Source organism: Mus pahari, chromosome 7, assembly GCF_900095145.1.
Source record: "Mus pahari chromosome 7, PAHARI_EIJ_v1.1, whole genome shotgun sequence".
Lineage (NCBI taxonomy): Eukaryota > Metazoa > Chordata > Mammalia > Rodentia > Muridae > Mus > Mus pahari.
The window spans coordinates 109,724,006-109,745,612 of record NC_034596.1 but is presented as its reverse complement, the minus strand read 5'-3'; the positions used below and the strand labels follow the sequence as shown (position 1 = coordinate 109,745,612).

Sequence of the window (21,607 nt, the reverse complement as noted above, 5' to 3'; positions counted from 1 at the left end):
TGTAGACCAGGCTGGCCTCGAACTCAGAAATCTGCCTGCCTCTGCCTCCCGAGTGCTGGGATTAAAGGCGTGCGCCACCACACCCTGCTAACTGTCAAATTTCTAACCAGCTACCCAAAACTGGCTTTCATTTTTAAAATTTTATATATGTCCCCAATGTTCTGTCAACATATGTGTACATATGCACATACCTGATGTCTGAGGAGGCCAGAAGAGGATGTCAGAGTCTCTGGAACTGGAATTATGAATGCTGTGAGCCACCTGTTGGTGCTGGGAGTTGAACCCAGTTCTTCTGGGAGAGAAGTCAGTGTTCTTAACGGCCAAGCCATCTCTTAAGCTTCCAGAATTAGCTTTCTTTTTTTTAATGTTCTCTTTTTCTTTAACTGTTATTGTTACATACAGGTACAGATGCACAAATATATAAGTACATCCTACTGAGTCCATTTATTGTTGTTTATATGCATATGGTTTCAAGATTGGCCATTTGGAGTTGGATAATCTTTTAGGGGTTCATACCTGGAGATGACTATTTCCCCCTCTCTCTGAAGTCCTTAGTTTTCTGTCGTTCTTTGTCTAAGGGTGGAGCTCCATGAGATTTCTTCCTTTCAAATATGCTTGTCTATTGGTAGTGTCATTGTTCCAGTCTTGTTTAGGTGCCATATTGCTGAGGTAGCATGGGTGTAGCTTCCCTGTCATCTATAGAAGACAACTTCGTAGCAGACATCTTAGTCTTCTGGATCTCACAACGCTCTCATCACTCCTTTCTGTGACTTTTCCAGAGCTTTATGTGTAGAAGTTGTGTTGTACATTTATCCACTGGGGTTTTCTAATCCACCATCAGTGGTTCTCTACGTTTTGACCAGCGGTGTTTTCTGTATGATCTCTGACCAATGCCAAGAGAAGCTTCGATGAAGAGTGAGAACTATATTTAACGGTGGGTAGAAGAATAAGTATGTAGACTACAGTTAGGAATTATGTCGGCTTGGTAAAGTGCTGGTAGTAGGTTCTCCTTTAAGATCCATAAACTCACTATCCCTGGGTATTTGGGTAGGCTTCTGGTGGCAGGTATATTTTCCCTCTTCCTAAATGATCCTTAAGTCTAATTAGAGAGCTGTTGGCTACCAGCATGATATGGGTGACAACATTATGGTCATCTTGCCATGCTATCATGACCTTGACTTTCTTAAATTACGCCAGAATCTCAATACTTTTATATGCCTTCTGAATATCACACCACCAATATTTCTGTTGTTCAGATTCAGACCCTAGGCTGGTTGGGTGTTGCAGATTTCCTGTTACTTCACGTGATATTTTACAAACCTTCTTTCCCTGCTTGATAGCTTCAGAAATTACATTTTCAAGTGGACTGTTAGGGGAACCAAACTCTCAGGAATATTTCACGCTGGTCTCCGATGTCATATTTGAATTCTTGGTACTATGGGCAATAGTAGCTTCTATATTTCCCCCTTTATATGATGCATTCCTTTATTTTCCAAATACGTGTTGCAATGGTAGACTTGCTTCATCGTAGACACTGAGCTTAGAGGCAGGGAAGTGAGACTGCACTGTAAGTGTCTACAGGGATGAAGGAATAGGATTCAGTTCTGATGGCTGTACCTCATCTAGGGTGGGCTTTTTAAAAGGGTCCTAAGGCTGGCGAGAGGACTCCAGGGATAAAAGATCTCACTATGCAAGCATGGTGACCTGGATTTTTTTTCCCTGGGGCCCACATAAAGTGGGAGGGAGAGAACTGGCTCCACAGATTTGTCACATGGCCTCCACACAGCATGTGTGTGCAAACTTGCACTTATCAGACACACACATACAAATTAAAAAACAACAAAGATTCAAAACTATTATGATGGCAAGGTGACTCACTGGGTAAAGACTCTTGTTGCAAAAGCTTGGCAATATGAGTTCAATTCCTGGAACCCCCTAGTGGAAGGGGACTCCTGTATATCCTCTAAACGACACACACACGCACACACACACACACACACACACACACACACTGTGGTACCTCCCAGTGTACCCCAGTATGAATAAGTATATTTAGAAAGAAAAAACGTTCTGGAAAAACCCACCCTTGAGCAATGTATCCTGAACGTCCAGCTGCTGGAGAAGGGCTCCCACTACCTGACTGAGTAGTGGGCATTGGAGATGTATGCCTGGCCCAGAAGCTAGTCCTGTTTGGTGCAGGTTTTCTCTGCCTATCTATGCCCCTTCATCATAGGTAGAAGCACCGTGATTTCAGACCTGCCATGGGCTTGTTTTGCAGATCAAGGTCACTGCCTGGAGGGATTTGCCACTGGGAAAGCTCCTTTCGGACTTCTCACATTTTATCAGGACTGGATTCAGAATCAACTTAGCAGAAAGCCACTAAAATCTTTTGTATCTTTCCTTTGAAAAGTTCCAAATAAATCGATAGAAAGGATGGAACCATGGCAAGTTAATGACCCACATGGTGCCCCGACATGTTCAGAGAACTGGAGGGGACCATCTTCTTACAAGTCATGACAGTGGAAGCGTTTCAACTTCATTCTTCTATATGGCAAAGCAAAGAGAGCTTTGGCACTCCTGCAGCACAGACTCTTTTCAGGTTGGCAGTATGTCTGCGAAGCCTGGCTCTGCTGCCTGCTGCCAGTGGTTGTAAGAGACTCCCGAAACCCTCAGGTTACTCCCAGTCTGTGGAATGTGTGTGCTGGGTTCCTTCCTAAGAGGTGAGGATGGCTGCTTTTGGGCACCTTGTCCGGCTTCAGCACTCAATAAACACAGCTCCCTTGTTGGCACAGACTTTCTGGCATGCTCCTAATGAGACTGTGTATCTTATCATAGCCAAATAAGATATGTTTCCATTCTTTCCACACCACCTGCTTCATTTCTGAAAACACAGTGTTTCTGTTTTGGAACAGATATATTTCCAGTAGGGGGAAAAGGAGCACTTTTACGACGTGTTCTGGGAGTTGGCCTCCCCACCATGGTGAGAGATGCCCAGAGAGCTGCTACATTCACACAACTGTTTTCCCTAGTGGCCCTGCCAGTGCCTATCCCCTGTCACTCCGCTGGTGTCTCCATGGTTACCCTCATCAAGCTTTCTGACTCCCTTGTGGATGCTGTCACAACGGCTTTATCTATGAAGTACCCTGATCTTAGCATTGGCTTGTGGATGTGACTGTCCAGTAGCAAATGGTTGTGGGCTTAGACTATTATATATGTAAGTCCCCAAGGCCACTTATTCCTTTATGTATGCATAGATGTATGATCTCATTGGGTAATCATGACTCAGAGCTTCTTTTCTCCTATGTAGGGCAGGCTGGACTTTCAGAAAGACAGCAGCTCACTGCAGTTCAGACCTCTGAGGTATAGGAAAACCAGCTGTCATGAAGGCCTGCTTCCAGGAATGTGTGGTTTCATTTACCCCATCACCCTGGGGGGGGGGGAATACACAAAGAATTGACAATTTTGTTGTGCTTAGCTGACATTTCCTAAGCTACAAGGCCCACGATAAAAGCAGGTTCCCTGAATCTCTACCTAAATACATATTACTGGATGGATAGCCACCAGTGGGTGACAGAAAGGTTGGAAAGTGTCTTAGTTAGGGTTTCTGTGAAGAGACACCATAACCATGGCAATGCCTGTAAAGGAAAATATTTAATTGGGACTGGCTTACAGGTTCAGAGGTTTAGTCTATTATCATGACAGGGAGCGTGGTAGTGTACAGGCAGATATGGTGCTGAAGAAGGAGTCAAGTGTTCTATATCCTGACCAGCAGGTGGAAGGAAGAGTGAGAGACACTGGGCCTAGTTTGAGCACTTTTAAACCTCAAAGTCCACTTTTGGGAGGCAGAGGCACCTGGACGTTTTTGAGTTCAAGGCCAGTCTGGTGTACAAAGCGAGTTCCAGGACAATCAGGGTGGTTATACAGAGAAATAATTTCTTGGAAAACTAAAACTAAAACCAAAACCAAAACCAAAACCAAAACCAAAACCAAACCACCACCACCACAAAAAACAACAACAACAACAACAAAAAAACCAAAAAACAAAACAAAACAAAAAAACCAAAAACCAAAAAACAAACAAAAAAACCCAAGTCAAAACAAAAAAAAGAAAAACAAAATCCCTCAAAGCCACACTTTCTACTTTCATAGGGCCATAGTACCACTCCCTAATGACCAAGCATTTGAATATATGATACTGTGTGAGCCATCTTTATTCAAACCACCACAGAAAGCTATTTCATAAACCACACATAGAAAAACTTCCTAGACACCTGCTTCTCTGGGCTAACCCTACTCAGTTTCAGAGCCTTTGCTGTCTGGCTTTGTTTGTCTCTTCCATGAGAGAGCCTTCCTTCACGAGAAGGCCCATAATGGAGCAAAGCACCCCACTTTCTCTGCTGGATTCGTTCACTGCAGGTCCTGACCGACAACCTCTGCTTGGTAACTATGTTGTGTTTTCTATTCGTTTCTCTTCTTCCTAGAGAGGCTCTTAGTTTCCTCACCAAGCTTTCTGATTATATCAGTGACTACAAATTTGGCTCCCTCTGCATGCTCTGACCAGTGTAAACAATGTCACAGCATCAAGTGACATACTCAGAAGACTGAGCAGACCAAACCTGGCGGGGACACTGTGCTTCCTTTTCACCCTTCCTCTTGAGTCCGGGCTTCTGTTTTACTTCTTACAGAAAATTTCCATCTTGCTGGCCTTGTTAAATAACAAAGTTTCCTTCCAGGGTGAGCAAAAGAGCAGCACTGAGACAGATTGCCGGTGAAAGATTCTACTTACTTCACAGTTCTCATAAGATTCCCCCCTTTCTTCTTTATACAGGAAACACTGCTACATAACACCCTTTCCTCCGGCTCTTACACTTATCTTCTGTGCTGTGCCTTGAGCTTTGGGGGATAGGCAGACATATATCTGATTCTTTTCTTCCATTTAGGGCTAAGCATTGGGCCATTATTTCACAAGCACCAAGCAAGCATTTAGTCTTAGGCGTTTGACCTGTTGTGACGCTGTGCTACAACTCCCACTGCAAAAAAAGAGTTTTCCTTCCATGGTCTATTAGAGGCTGACACCAACACTAACTAACCTGCGAGCAGAAGCACCTTTCAGAAGGCGATTTGACAAACACGTCACATCTATCTAACAAAACAACAGTGTGGCCTCTGCACTGGATCCTATGACCTTACTAGCCATGGGCTTTTACTCAGCCTTAAGATGTGAGTTCCCTCCTATTGATCCAGCCTTAAATCTGATTGGAAAGCAGTTGGTTGTACCCATAATACTCAAGCCACTATTCCAGTGGGCACATAGCATATGGATTGATAGAACTGAAGCCTTTAGGGTTTATGTCTAGCAGAGCTGTTGGTGGCAATTTTCTTTCAATAGTCCACATGGCACCTTTCAGCACAGAAAGCAAGGATACCTGGAAAGGTCTAACAGCTGTCAATTAGGAGTCAAGTTTCCCCATCTTAAGCTTTTTTTTTTTTTTTTAAAGAAAAATAAACATGAAAAGGCGTGTTTACAGTAAAGACATCCTTAACATTCAAGATGATTCAACCGTGCTCTAGAATCCTTAACTTCTGCCTCAGTGCCTGAGGGGGAAACAAGTCCTAAAATGTCTCTCACATCAGTGGAAGCTCCTGGGAGTGTTATTGAATTTGAGAAGTCACAGCCTGTGCCCCAAGCCAGGTTCAACCTCTGATCCTCAATAAGACAATTAAAAGAGTCAAGTTAATAGTGGGAAGTGGAAAAGATTTACACACCACGATCACATTGGGAAGAGGGACAAAAAGACCCATTGAGCCCTCAAATCCATTTTCAGGATCTGAAATGAGATTAAAGCTTCAATAGAGGGCCTGGAGCTATGACTGTCTAAGTAGGTCCAGTCAAGATTTCCCCTCCCACCATTGACCCTTCATCGTCTGGGCTTCAGTCTCATCCTGTAAGATGCTCTGACAAGTTGTTAGAATTGTGTGAGGTCTCTTACAGAGACAAGTTCCCGAGGAGGACTTTTTATGTGTTTGAGTTGTAAGCCTCTGTAGTGAGTCGATTTTTTCTCATGGATGAGTATCACCAGCAGGTGTCCCTGCTGCTGCCCACGGTGAGCTGTGCGTGGCAGTCTCTCTGCTATTTGGATCATGTTGAAATGAGCTCATTTTCTTTTTTGGACAGTGTGTGTGTGTGTGTGTGTGTGTGTGTGTGTGTGTATGTCTGTGTTCCTGTGTGTGTCTGTCTGTATGTTTGTGGTGTATGTGTGTGTATGTCTCTGTGTGTGTTTGTGTGTGTGTGTCTGTGGTATATCTGTGTGTATGTGTGTGTCTGTACTTTTTTATGTCTGTGTGATTGTGCTGCATGTGTGTGTTCTTTGTGTGTTTATATGTGTGTGTGTGTTTCTGTGGTGTATGTGCGTATCTGTGTCTGTGTTTTGTGTGTGTATGTGTGTGTGTGTATGTTTGTGGTGTATGTGTGTCTTTTGTGTCTGTGTTTGTGTGTGTGTGTGTATGTTTGTGGTGTATGTGTGTCTTTTGTGTCTGTGTTTTGTGTGTGTGTGTCTGTGTTTTGTGTGTGTGTGTGTGTGTTTGTGGTGTATGTGTGTCTTTTGTGTCTGTGTTTTGTGTGTGTGTGTGTATGTTTGTGGTGTATGTGTGTCTTTTGTGTCTGTGTTGTGTGTGTGTGTGTGTNTATGTTTGTGGTGTATGTGTGTCTTTTGTGTCTGTGTTGTGTGTGTGTGTGTGTGTGTTTGTGGTGTATGTGTGTCTTTTGTGTCTGTGTTTGTGTGTGTGTGTGTGTGTGTGTGTGTGTGTAGACAGAGTCTTACTCTGAAGTCCAGGCGACTTGCCCTCATCACAACCCCCCTGCCTCAATCCCCTGGGAGTATTCTTACAACATTATACATTTGTACCACACATATAAAACACATACATACACCACACACACACCAAAGGACAACCAAAAAACCAAGGCAGGAAGGGCATTCAGCAAACTGAGCCTCCCAGAACCTTGACTAGCCCGTTCTCTGTGTACTCAGTACAATTCCTATTGTGAGAAGCAGGGAAAGCCTTCTGCTGGGCTATTTCTTGTTGTTATGGCACTGCAGCATCTGAAAAGACCTACGGTATTCTGCAGTTTTCTTGGACTGCAGAAATTTGTGACTTCATCCTCATGACATTTATATGTCTATCATTTCTTTTTAAAAGGTAGCATGAGGTTGGCAGAGGTCTGGCACCTTGCCAACTCTCTGGCTGCTGGTGAGTCACATTAAGCAGCCTGTCTTAGATTTTCCTTGTCCTTTTCTGCCAGTCACACTAACTCTAGCCGTCTTGTTTTCTATGAATAGCAAGTTGTTCTTCCCTTCAGCATGTTTGGTATCTGTCCTCCTTCCTGTTTGTCCCTGGTCAATGAAGACCCTATGGAGAGGAGACATGAATACCAGACTAGGGTCAGTGAAGCTGACTGGCTGAATTTGCTTTATGCTTGGTGGTGATGGTGGTGGTGATGGTGGTAGTGATGGTGTGTGTGTGTGTGTGTGTGTGTGTGCGAGAGAGAGAGAGAGAGAGAGAGAGAGAGAGAGAGAGAGAGAGAGCACTTCTTATCTCAAAAGGCTAAAATTTATAGTATCTTGAAGACTATCAAACTTCACTGTGATGGTTTATATAGGCTCAGGCCAGGGAGTGGCACTATTAGAAGGTTTGGCCCTGTTGGAGCAGGTGTGTCACTGTGTGCGAGGGCTTTAAGAGGCTCACCCTAGCTGGCTAGAAGTAAGTCTTCTACCAACCTTCAGGTGAAGATACAGCGCTCTCAGCTCCTCCTGCACCATGCTTGCCTGGATGCAGCCTTGTTCCCGCCTTGATGATAATGGACTGAACCTCTGAACCTGTAAGCCAGCCCTAACTAAATATTGTCCTTATAAGAGTTGCCTTGGTCATGGTGTCTGTTCACAGCCTTAAAACCCTAACTAAGACAGTCATCCTATCTGGGCACAGGTGGTCAGGACCTTTACACTCTCCCATTTTTCCTGTTTGGCTCATGCAGCAGCTAAAACATTATGAAGACATTTAAAATTTTTTATATGAAATTATTTTGCATTTAAAAAAAATGGCACAGTTTCCAGGAGTCACTCTGATGAATGAAGAATTGCCTTTCTGATTTAATTATAGATGCCTTCCATCTTTGAAAATCAAGGGCACAATTCTGGCCCCATAGGGTATGAGATGGTGACTTACTGCTGCCATAAAGAGAAGCAAGGGAACCAGGAAGAGTTGCTATGGTGCCACCACAACAGGGAGTGGGGAGACACCCAAGCAGCTTATTGCCCTGGAGGAATAAAACACATATTTACATATTTCTTTTTTCTTGCGTGGTTTCAGAGCATAACTACTGCCTGTTACTACCTTTCAGGTTTGGGTGTTTGCCTGAAGGCTGGATGCTGGTGCTGGTGATCACAGCCCAGACTGAACAAAGCAGGGAAGCAGGTGTTGTGAAGAAACACAGGCGCCCTCCTGGAACACCGCAACGTAGGCACGGTTGCTTGCTGTACTCTAGAGCTGAAGCCTTGGGCTTCCAGGGCTGGGTTTTTATTACAGAGGGATTCCCAAGTCTGCTATGACTAAGGTGACTGTCGTCCCTTCCTAAGTACAGAATGTCACCTTCTACTATTCCTCTCTGAATTCCTGACAGTGTTTTGTGAGTCTCACAGCTGTCCAATGATGAGAATTTTATCAGCACCTCCTCTAAATTCAAACTCTTTGGGGGCGAAGACCAGGTTCCCCTGGAGTGCTGTACAGTGTTGAACAAGACACACTGCTTTCTAGGTGCATGTTGTTGATGCATGGTCATGAAAGATATTTTCCTGGGTCCCAGAGTTTGGTAAGATACCTGCTTGGGAAGGGTTGTTGATCTCAAAGCCAGGGCCAGAGACCTATGTTTGTCTAGCATACAGCTATCAAGGAGATCAGGACGGCTTGGCAAATCACATACCACAAAACTTTCTAACTTACTGATTGTTCGATAAATTCTGACATTGTTAAAAGACACATAACATGTTCAGGACAGCAGGATTCCATAGATCTTCTCTTCTTATAGTCAAACACACCAGCTGGAGCAAGCACTGAATCATTGTGGTCTGGGAGAAGTTGTGAGGTGTTGAAGACAAGAAGAGCTACTGCTTCAATAGAAAAAGCGGCAAATTTAAATTCCTTACAGATTGTGTGATTGGATTTTGTTACATACTCTTTCCCGATATTCCCTCATGATTCCCCAAACCTTTACAAGTCTCTGTCACACAGGAAAGTTCACACACACACACACACACACACACACACACTGCTGCTCCCCACTGTTAGCATTCTGTCTAAACTCCACCCCACAGTTACCTGGCAACATCCAGGTATGCGCCTTCCCACAGTTACCTGGCCTGACCCACTATAAAAGGGGCTGTTTGCCCCCTCCTCCCTCTCTCATTCTCTTGTTCTCCTATGTCTCTCTTGAGATCAAAGGTATGCACCACCGTGCTCTGCTTTTGGTAGCAAACATGTAAAGAAGGCCCTTGACACATGAAAGAGCCAGACATACCAGTGAAGATGTGATACTGAGGAAGATGTTACAGGGAAAAAAGGTCCCACAGGAAACCAGTGGAGACTGGAAAGGGATCCAGGGGAAAAAGAACCCATAACCTACAAAGTGAAAAATTCAGTACTAAATTGGGAATAACACTAGGAAATACCTTGAAAAGCAGAACTAAATGACAAAGTGTTGTAAGAAAAAAAATTGTCACTCTCAATCCTGACTTTTGGGAACCAGGGGAAACAAAAAGAGAAAATGGTGGAAGTTACTGAAGATTTGTTTTTAAAAAAAATCCCAGAATTAGAGGATGCTAAAGTCTCCAAGTCCACCATACTCACCAGATGCCCAGTATTATGATAAAAAGGTCCCGGGAGAAGGGGATAGAACATCAGGGTCAAAGAGACCATCTTTAAGATCTGGGGGAGGTATAGGGAAATAAGCCATATTATAGGTTATCAAGATGCAACTGTAGATTAAAGGTTTTTCAGGGCTCAGAAAGATGGCTCAGTTGGTAAAGTGTTTGCCATGCAGCTGTGAGAACCTGAGTCAGATTCCCAGAACCTGTGTATAACAGCCAGGTGTGATGGTACCAGCTTGTAATCCTATTTCCTGGCCAGCCAGCCATCCTGCCTAGCTAAATTGGTGAGCTCCAGGTCAATTGACAGACTTGTCTCAGCAAAACAAAGAGGATGGCTCCTAAGGAATGATACCCAAAAAAAACAAGACTATAAATCAAAGAGAGAAAAGCGTGGGGTTGTGGAATAATGACACACCGTATATTTCTGGACAAAGACAGGGTGGTGTTCTGAGTGAATGCCACAGCAAACTGGGGACACAGGTGCTCCTGGGAGAAAGACAAGGGCCCACAAGGCATATGAAGTGGTGCTCTGATACAGTTGAATGGAAAGGTTAATGTCTCTACACAATGGTACTTGAATGCTATTGTGGGCAATGACAAAGTCCTGTTCTGTGGGGCTGTGTCACCAAAGAGAGTCTTTTCTGTGTATGATCCTTCCCATCGGTAGGTGTTTTAACAAGGGACACATTTCATGTTCTGTATGAGCATGCTCCCTTCACGAGCCATAGGCCATCTAACAAAATCCCCAATACCAGGCATAAGAATCCTTCTTTGGAGTTGTTGGTCAGGGCTGTCCAAGAGACTCCCAAATGTTATAGAGAATTTCTATTGCCCTAAGTTGTCTTCCAGAGTTAGAAGGTAAGTCTCTATTGCAGAAGAACATCATGCATATTTCAGGCATATTGTTCACAGGGCCCTGGGCTAAAACTGACCTGAAAACTTCCTCCCCGAGGATTAGCCTTTATGGACTTGAAGATGCTTGTTCCAAAGCAGGGAAACAAGCAACAGTTTGTTGAACCACAGCAATGACCAGCATGGCATGATAGCCCTAAGCAATGGTACACATATTTTGTTGGTAACCAACACCTCTCTAATTAGGCTAAAGACTCACACAATAGGAGGGAAATCATGCCTGGGACAGGAAACCTGGCCAACTACCCAGGGCCAGTGAAGTTAGCGATCTTGAAGGAGAACCTACTGTGACCACTTTATTGAGCTAGCATAATCCCTATTTACATCCTAAACACTTATCCTTATACTGATAGATAAGTGTAGTCTTTACCACTCAACAAGGAAACATCTCTTTGAAACAGATAGAAACTTATACAAAACCATAGCCAATCAAAATGAAGAACTGTGGAGCTTAGTCAAAAAAGACACATGCACAATAGAGCTCTCGAGCCTAAAGGCCAGGGATCATTGTGGAAGAAGAAGAAGAAGAAGAAGAAGAAGAAGAAGAAGAAGAAGAAGAAGAAGAAGAAGAAGAAGAAGAAGAAGAAGAAGAAGAAGAAGAAGANGAAGAAGAAGAAGAAGAAGAAGAAGAAGAAGAAGAAGAAGAAGAAGAAGAAGAAGAAGAAGAAGAAGAAGAAGAAGAAGAAGAAGAAGAAAGATTATAAGAGTCAGAGGAACAGGAAGTTTGCTGTGAGATTGTGTCCTCTAGGAGTGTCAGAGGCTCCATCCATATATAGTCTTTCCAACATGATTGCCTTAACATGAGGTGAACAAGGTTGGCAATAAGAGGTAATGCTAAGGTGGATGGGGGAAAATCTCCTAAGGCCTGAACCCTTACACAAAGCACTGCAGGCAACTAGTGAATGCTGGATGCAGGAGAAACAGTTTTCCTAGGGAAGAACACACTGTATGGTTATCTAATACCAAATGATCAGCCTTGAAAACATATGTACATATGTTTTCATATATGTATATATGTATATGTTTTAGTCAGGGTTTCTATTCCTGNACAAACATCATGACCAAGAAGCAAGTTGGGGGAGGAAAGGGTTTATTTGGCTTACATTTCCATACTGCTGTTGATCATTGAAAGAAGTCAGGACTGGAACTCAAGCAGGTCAGAAAGCAGGAGCTGATGCAGAAGCCATGGAGGGACGTTCTTTACTGGCTTGCTCAGCTTGCTCTCTTATAGAACCCAAGACTACCAGCCCAGAGATGGTCCCACCCACAAGGGGCCCCCCCACCTTGGTCACTAATTGAGAAAATGCCCCACAGCTGGATATCATGGAGACATTTCCACAACTGAAGCTCCTTTCTCTGTGATAACTCCAGCTGTGTCAAGTTGACACAAAATTAGCCAGTACAGTATACATATATGTGTATACTGGCAGGTTATATTTAGAAACTAATATACATACACATACATTTAACAACTATTAGTGAAAAAAACATGAATTTTAAAGGAGATGGGAGGGTAAAAAGGGAAGGAGAAATAATATAATTATAATTTCAAAAAATTAAAATAAAAAACTGTGCAGAAAAACCACAGTAAAGTGGTCACATTTAGCGAATAGACAGTCATAATTACAGGGCAGAACTGGGGCCAGTACCTTTCTACTATGGCCATGGCATCTTGCTGCGACCTAAGTGGTCTTTTAATTAAAGAAGAAATTGGGTATTAGCAATGTCACATTTGCCAGGTTTGATGGATTCCTCACGTTTTCTCTTGGTCTTGGTCTTTTCAAGCTGCATTCTGATTTGTAGTGAGAAGAAGCATAAACTAAGGAGATCCAGATGGGAGTGTCTGGATGGATCAAGACTGAAACTCATATGCTAAAGGCAAACAGCTCAGATCTTCACTGAAATCAAGGATGCCTTGCTGAAGTCTCAACAGATTCGTGTTTTCCCACAGGCTTTGCTCTTGTCGGAAAGAGTAGTCAGAAATGGGCCTTTGAGCTCTCTTGGGCTCCAAACCATGACTTGTGCAGAATGAAGTTAAGTTTTGGTCTGCATGTGTCACAGTGAGTGTTGGTTTGCTCTGGGGTCACATGGCCAGTATATAGTTAGGCCTCTCAAAGCCCCATTCAGATGTAGCTATGTAGGCCTTTGTGGATTTGATATGCTTTCCAACAGGCTGACTTTAGTAAACTTAGACAGTCTCAGCAAACAACCCGTGGAGAGAGCCTAAAAGAACGCACAGATTTCCATAAAGAAGAGATTGTTGCAGTCTGGAACATAAACACCACCCACTGGCCTGGCCTGCTGGACAGTCTAAGGATGGCAACTGCAGAAGCCAGTTAGCTAATCTGTGGTCAATTCTGAATCTGTCTATGTAGCTGACTGATCCACAGTGGATTATGAAAATCAGTTAATATGAAATTATCTTGTACATGGCGGGTAAATAAGTGGGAAGGGTCACGCATGTTTGCTGGCTTGAATTCTGTAGCTGACGCTGAAGGATTATGCACATTGTGTTGCATTGCTCTATTTTACACAGCTAAAATTCAGAGACCTTCATACATTTTTTGAGGCCCGTGGCCATGGAGCAGCTGCTTTTGGGGGATCTGAAATCTGTGTTTGGGGCTAGGTTGCTTGCTGCTCAGCATTGTGCCAACCTTGTCAGTTTCTGACGTGTCCCCAGTCCGGAGGTATTCTGAGATACACCTTAGATAACTTAGGCTATGGAAGTAAGCTGGCCTCGTCGCCAATGTCATCTTGGCATGCATGATCTGTAGACTCCAGGGAGTCAGTTGTGGGAGGGGCCACACTGCTCATTAGCTGGTCCTCTGGCATCAGCTTCATGGAGCTGTCTCTGTGGAGTGATTTTTCAGCTGTTAATGCAGGCTGAGTCCCACTTTAGTAAATTATTTTATAAACAGCTTATATGTGTTTAAAAGTGATTTACAGTCCTCAAAATAGGACGTACTAATCCAAAAATCCACACACACCACAAAACTCTGGCAATGTACTCAAATAATATTTGAACAGAGTAGAAAACATGTGCTTTGAAGGCCAAGACAAAGGCCATGTGATGAAAAGAGTGGACTTTGCTAGAATGGATTGGGACCCCTTTTCCCATGAGCTCCCATTACTGTTACTCCCCTATTGCATGGTTTCCAGAACATTCACTCATAGTGATTGATAGTGATGTCCTTGGGCAGTCTCTGTGATCTAGGTGAACATTCAAGACAGTTAACCTCAGCTATGGCTCATGTGTGGCAACTGAGCTTTTTGATGCTGATGACGCTGTGTCTGAATTTCTCCCTTGGTGAAATGAGGATTGAGTAGATGTACCCCAGGAATTGTCTTTACAAGGTCAAGAGACTTTTGAGAATCAAAATGTCAAGGTCAAGAGGATACGATTCCTTTGTATTCTCAGCTCCTAGGATTTTGAGTTTCTCAGTATGGCTGTTGATAGATCAGAGTAAGTTGACAAACTGTTCTGGGCTGTGAGCCTAGAGATTAAAAATGAGTAGCTAGGGTAGAGAAAAGGATTGACTTTAGATAATGAATTGGAAGGGCATTCTCTACAAGTTCTGTGAAATATTACATTAACATTCTGCTTAGTGAATGCAGTGTTGTATGTGAATGGTGAGTTTGGACCTGGCAGCTGATCCTGTTGGCTATACCACAGTGACATGTGACTCTGCAGGACTGCTAGCTAGAGCCAGATTAACCTTCCGATGCCTTTTTGACTTCTCTTTACCAGCCAATCTCTTAGAAGACTGCAAGCTGAGCTAAGTAAGATGCCTAGTGTAGTTTCTGCAGGGCCAGAGGCAGAAGGCATATCAAGGGTTTCTTGATTTCTACTTGTCTGCAGACCCAATGGGGCAAGGATCTTCTTGATCTAGTGGATTGGTTCTGGGAATCAGGGATCTCCTTTAGGCCTAGTTTTCTGGATTGCACTTGTGGGTCTGTTCTGAAGACAGGGCACAGAAGACAAATCCAGTGGCTTACACTCTTTAGTGTTATAGAAAATGTCACCCCCAAGTACTGTCTCACCAGGGTAAAGAAGGATCTTTTTTGAGCTGGAGCCAGGAGAACTGAGTTGATGCCAAGCCCAAAAGATGAACGGGGAGGCTCCATTCTTTTCCTCCATACCTAACACTTTCTTTCAAAACAGGCCACAGCTGGTTGTTACTTTTACTCAAATATTCACATGCCTCTTTTCTCTTGTGCTTTAGATCCTTAAACAATTACCAGGATGGGTGATGGTGGTGGTGATGGTGGTGTGGGGAGATGTTTACCATCTTCCAGGCACTCTTAAAACCAGGAGAACCTTCAGCAAATCTTATTGGCGTACACCACCACAACCTGCAGAAGATGGTCTAGTCAGCCATCATTGGTCTTGCAAACTTTATATCCCCCAGTACAAGGTAATGCCAGGGCCAAGAAGTGGGAGTGGGTGGGTAGGGGAGAAGGGCAGGGGGAAGGTATAGGGGACTTTCAGGATAGCATTTAAAATGTAAATGAAGAAAATATCTAATAAAAATTTGAAAAAAAAAAAAAACCCAGGAGAACCATAGTCTGGTTCTCACAGAACTCACACTGTGGCAGACACAAGTAGCTCTCATAGTTTCGACCCTCACCGAGTGATCTACTTAAACAAAATCTGTTTTTGGAGAAAATGGGTGAACATTCAGTGGTGCCTGTTGCAAGTCAAGACTGGGTGTTCTGGGCAAGTCCTGCCTGGCTCCACTCTTTTCTGGAGTGTATCGCAGAATTTGTCTCTCCTCAGAATTATTCTTGGCTTCACCCAAACTCAACTTGTAAATAGGATCAGGTCTGAGCAGTGAGTTTCCCTGGGACAGGTCCTTGTGTTGGGCTGCCCCTGGTATTAGGGGAGTCACAAACAGCATATATTTATTTGCTGGGCACCAAGCCCTAGAGCGAGTCCTAAGACATGTGCTCTCTGAGTCTCCCTCCTTAGAGTGCTAAGATCTGGTACCCTGAGGCTCTATGGGCAAAGAGATTGAGTCAGCCATATTCCCTGCCCTGCACCACATGACCTGGATCTTTCTAGGGTAACTCCCCCCATTCTTGGTTCTTTATTCCTGAGACATAAATCCCAGCTGGGATAACTAATAAAAACTATAGTAAGACCCAAAGCTGTGTACAGTGATTAGAGCGAACAGATGCTAGTGCATGAGAGCTGTTTTTCTGCGGCCCTGACCTACTTCCAGTGTAAAAGCACTACCAATCCCCACAGACTGGTGGCTGCAAAGCATGCCAGAGCAGAGCCTTGATTAATTGGTACTTTGTTTTTCTACTTAAGCATCTAATGAATTATTAATCTTCATTGGAAATATATAAATTCCAACTTGTCTTACAGCTAGGAGGAGCTAGGACTTTGTGTCAAGGTGAGAGCAGTGAGCTGCTGGAGTCATCCATCCAGCATCGTTAGGGGATGACTTCCCCCTGGGACAGTTCCAAGTATCTCTGAGAAGGCACGGAGAAGCACAGCAAAGGCCAGTGGGATGAGCAGTGTGGGTTAAAGAAACAACATTCAGGTCTAGCCCAAGTGCCAAGTGGGTGAATTATAGTGAACACCAGCATGTAACTATTCTAGCCAGGCACATGGAGTCAATAGCTTTGCAGTTTCCCCTCCTTGGAATGTTCCTTCTATGTGACCCCCAAAGACCCGTCCAACAATTTTTTCAGAATGTGGCATCCTTCAGATTGTTCTAGAAAAGAGAATTGAAGTAAGTCATCCTTTCGGGACTAAGACCCCATACATCAGAAAGCCTGTGCCCATAAGAGGCTCCGAAATGTCCCAAAGGGCACAAATTCCACAGGTTGGTGGAGTATAAAGCTAGGTAATGTGTATGGATTCCTTTACATGATTGATTAGTGGATGATTTTCTCCCAAGTCTGAGTTGATAGAGTATAAGCCAGTCAACAAATGAATAAGAATGACAAGGGAGGACAAAGGGGAATAGAAAGGGCGTGAAAGAAAAAGTTCAGTTACTTCAAAGCAACTCTGCTTATGTTGTTATGATGAGGCTCATTCACAAAACAGGATAACACCTCTGTCTTAGTCAGGGTTTCTATTCCTGTGCAAACATCACGACCAAGAAGCACGTTGGGGAGGAAAGGGTTTATTCAGCTTACGCTTCCACACTGCTGTTTATCACCAAAGGAAGTCAGGACTGAAACTCAAGCAGGTCAGGAAGCAGGAGCTGATGCAGAGGCCATGGAGGGATGTTACTTACTGGCTTGCTTCCCCTGGCTTGCTCAGCATGCTTTCTTATAGAACCCAAGACTACCAAGCCCAGGGATGGCACCACCCAAAATGGGCCCTCCCACCCTCCCACCCTCCCACCCTTGATCACTAATTGAGAAAATGCCTTACAGCTGGATTTCATGGAGGCATTTCCTCAAGGGAGGCTCCTTCTATGTGATAACTCCAGCTTGTGTCAAGTTGACACACAAAACCAGCCAGGACACACCTCCCTTCAGACATCACTTTGTGATGAGGGGTTAGAAGACAGGACAAGCCCAGCCACAACATCCCAAGGCCTATGACTATTATAAACCTAAAATAGTTACTATCTGTAAGTAAGGTGAGCCCTGAGGTTACCTCCCCAGATACTTGCCCAGGCTAGACAGCTTCTCCATGGGCTTTCTTGGTGCTGCACTTTTAATATGTCCCCCAAAGTTTATGTTTTAGAAATGTATTCTCCAAAGTCATGATGATGTTTGGAGGTAGGGCTTCTGGAAGGTGACCGAACTAGATAAAGTCCTAGATAAAGTTTGGTGACATTACAGCTTTTTGAGAAGAGGAACAGAAGGCTGAGCTGGCACACTTGCTCTGTTTGACTATGGGATTCCACAGAGCCCAAGGCCCTTGAAGAGAAGAGATGAGAGGATGCTCATACCATATTCTTGTCCCCAGTACCCCAGTACCAAGTTTGAGAATGGTTGGTCAGGATAGTCAGAGTGACTCCACAGACAATATATACAATAGCTGTAGCCCTTGGTTGCCTTGCATAGGTAAACCCCTATTGCTGAAGACACTATATACTTTAGCATACAGGGTTTCAATTATTCCAGCTGGACTTAGCCTGAAAGCTTTCCTTCTGTGGTCTAGCTTTCATGGTACCAGAAAATGCTATGAAATTTGTCAAGGGAGAGAAGCAATTAATAGTCCTGCCCAACTATGACATCTAAAACCACAAAAATGCCCAGCAGGTTGTTGGTGGATTTGAGGGCTACAAGAGGAAGGGAGCAGTCCTCGGTAACTATAGACAACCCCGATACCTATAGACAACCCCAGTAACTAGAGACAACTGACTTCCGAGGCCTAATGAGGTCATGCATCTTAAAAAATAAGCTACCACTGCCATTCTTTTTTGATATCTTCTTTTTGCATTTAAGTATTTTGTAAATATGACCTTTGCAAACAGACACAAAACCCCCTTCTTTGTCAGATGAAATGTTTTAAGATTTTAGTTTAATCTGAAACAATGATGAAATTCTTAAATTATGTGAATGTTCTAGGGTCATTCTTTTAGGTGAAATTTCTAAAGATTAGCATAGTTTCATATTAGATGCAATCTAAAAATGTGCCTTTTAACAGAGAAACTAACCTACTGATTCTTTAAAAATTTTATCTCAAAAGAGTAAATTATTTTTTTAAATAAGGAATTATTTTCAATACATATGAATTTTATCTATTCTCTGATCAAAGTTAGAGGTTTATATAATAGATTTTTTTTGAAAAGTCTATGCTCCAACTAAGGGCTATTTATAGGATACTTGCTTTAGGTTTAAAGACACAAATGGGACCAAGAGAAAAGGGATACAAAAGATGCAGTATGCAAGTAGGAAGCCTAGGACAATATGTGAATGAGACATGGTAGACTTTAAGTCAGAAAAAGATACAGAAACAAAATATCAATTCATTAAAGTCCCAATATGTAAAAGATAAAACAATTATAAAAACTTTTGACACAGTAGGATATCATAAAGTAAGGAGAGAGGATCTTCACAGAACCAAAAACAGAGGCAATACTAACTGAAGATCTTAATACCTGACTTTCAAATTCAATCTAAAAATTCCTGTGGAATACTAAGGGACCCTCATGAGACAGAGCAACTGAGAAAGAAGGAAGCTGAACTTCAAACCTATCACAAGAATCAGTAATCATCAGTGAAATTCTGACATACGGATAGATGCAAGGACCAGGACCAGAACCAGAGCCAAACACTGCATACATGGTCAGTGGTCAGGTGCTCCTCAGACATCCAAGACCATCCAATGAGAAAGACCAGCCTCTTCAGCTTGGTGCAGGGAAAACCTGGTGTCCATATGCAAAGCAATGATGCTGGACCCTAATGAGCTCACTGGGACTCAGTGTCTTCTGTAAGATCTCTCTAATTGCAGCCTCATTCTGAATCCATTCTGAATCTGTTCTGAATCCAGGGGCAAGGAAGGACTCACTGCACAAGCTCTTGGTACACAAGACGGCCAAAACAACTGTTGGGTCTTAGTTTAAATGCAGGTTCAGAAAGATCTAAAAATGTAGATATTTATTTTCAGAGGTAGACAAAGAGCATGCCTCTTCCTAACCATTGTTCCCTGATTGTGTAGCGTCCTTGATGCTAAGGAAACCCATGTGTTACAATGAGGAAAGTGAGTGGTAAGACAGACCTTATCTCCAATCATGTGTATAGAAGTTCTGTGTACACACACTTAGCATTATGTTCCATGGGGAACTGGCTCTTTATCTCTCTGAAAAGGGAAAGATGCCAATGGCAGGATGGTGTCTGTACTGCAAAGAGACGCTATGCTGGTTAGCAGTATGGTCTACTTGCACAAAGATTACAATGCTGTGTGTGGAATAAGCCATGCTCCCCGCTTTTGCAGTTTATCTAATCAAAAGTGGCTGTCCTTCATTGCGTTACATAATATCATTGCTAGGTGAGTAACTAGATCATGTAATTTGTGCTGCATTACTCATGGTTTGCTTGACAGAGTTAATTACTATGAAGAATGCAGTGGTGGAAGTCTCAGGCTTCAGGCTGGGCAAGCAGTTTCCATGTTGCTGGATGCTCCCAGGTGACACAGTATAGCGAGCTGGTGCTTCTGTGTATGCGCGGCGCTTCCCATGGTACCGAGGACGTAGTCCTTGGAATCACCTTCTTCAAGTGGGCTGCAAAGCTAGAGTCTTTATTCTATAGTCTTAATAACTATTTATCCATTCTTTAATGATGGAACATTAGATTATTTTTAGTTTTTTTTTTAACTATCATTGCTATGACTATGCTTAACTTGGAGTATTAAATTAGGAAAGAGTTCCAGAAATAAAATTACTGGGTTAAGTGCAATGTACACTTCGAAGTTTTATTTTTAGAAATTAGAGTACATAGATTATTTATTTATTTATTTTTATTTTATAACCATTTTTGTTGTTGTTTTGGTGGAGCCAGCTGAGGTGGCACAGGTAAAAGGCAGGAAGGGCAGGCCTGACAAGGGGTAGAATCACCAGCTAGGTACCCAACCCACAATGAGGAAACCTTTGCATCCTATCTTTAAGCATCAAACCCAACCACATAGCTAGTTAATCTGAGCAATAGTCTGTCAGCCCAGGTTTGGTTAGCGCTAGCCTGACCACAGTTGCATCGGTGGGTGGAAGAAGCCCCAGGATTGCTGGAAGCTCCTTTGGTCCCTGGATTTGAAAGTGGCTGCATAGTCAGCGGCGAAAGTTGTGCTAAAAAGCACCACCAAAACGCCTCTAAATGAGTGCTTTACTGAAATGCTGAAGAACATACAGCCAATGCCAGTAATAAACAACAAGCTTTGATGTAGCAGCAACAGCCAGTGCCAGTAATAAATGGACTTTGACGCAGCAGCAGCTAGCCAGTGCCAGAAACACAAGACTGGCCCAGAAGTTGGAGAATAGACCCTCTGTCCTGGCAGCGTTAAAACTTAAGCAGAAAGAAGAGCTTAAAGACTGGGCAAGAGTAACATCCGGGCACATTTAGGCCGACCCACAGGTGCCCTGGCCAGGGGAGCAAGTGGAGACGGAGGCCTAACCGCTCCTTAGGGCTGGATGCCGCTTTAAGAGTGGAGGAGCTGTAGCTCCCCGAATGGGCTTAGGACCAGGTAGTGCTCAAGGTTGTGTAGGTCCTGGGAGAGGGGAACCTAGGGCTTGGAGGTATGCGTCATATCAAAATTGGTGGAAGAGCTCTGGGTGTGATAGGTTAGAGAAGAGGGGGCTTTGGAGGTAGAGCCCAAGGTCACGGAGGAGAGGAGTCCTTCCTCGCCCTGTATGACCAAGAAACAGAGGGACAACCAATTGGATGCATACATGTAGAAAACTGAAGGACACCTGGATGCTGAGTCGGATGTTTACATGGCACAGACAGATCCTGAAACCAGTGACTGAAGCCTGCCTGCCTGATAGACTCGAGTTAAAGTAACTGTTTCTATAAAACAGCCTTGAGCAAACAAGAGAAGACACCCGATTGACTGACCATGAAAGGACCTGTCACAGTAGGCTGTGGACTTACCTACAACCAGCTGGTGCGTTTAGTCAGTTCCATCTACTTTCTGATAGTGTTATATGCTCACAGTCAGCTACTGGATGGAACACAGGGTCCCCAATGGAGGAGCTAGAGAAAGTACCCAAGGAGATGAAGGGGTCTGCAACCCTATAGGTGGAACAACAATAGGAACTAACCAGTACCCCCAGAGCTCGTGTCTCTAGCTGCATATGTAGCAGAAGATG

General features: G+C 43.5%; 1 pseudogene; it reads left to right on the top strand.

Moving 5' to 3' along the window:
* The first annotated feature begins 2,474 nt into the window (after window positions 1-2,474).
* On the top strand, window positions 2,475-21,265 carry LOC110324136 (annotated as a pseudogene).
* Window positions 21,266-21,607: the final 342 nt, after the last annotated feature.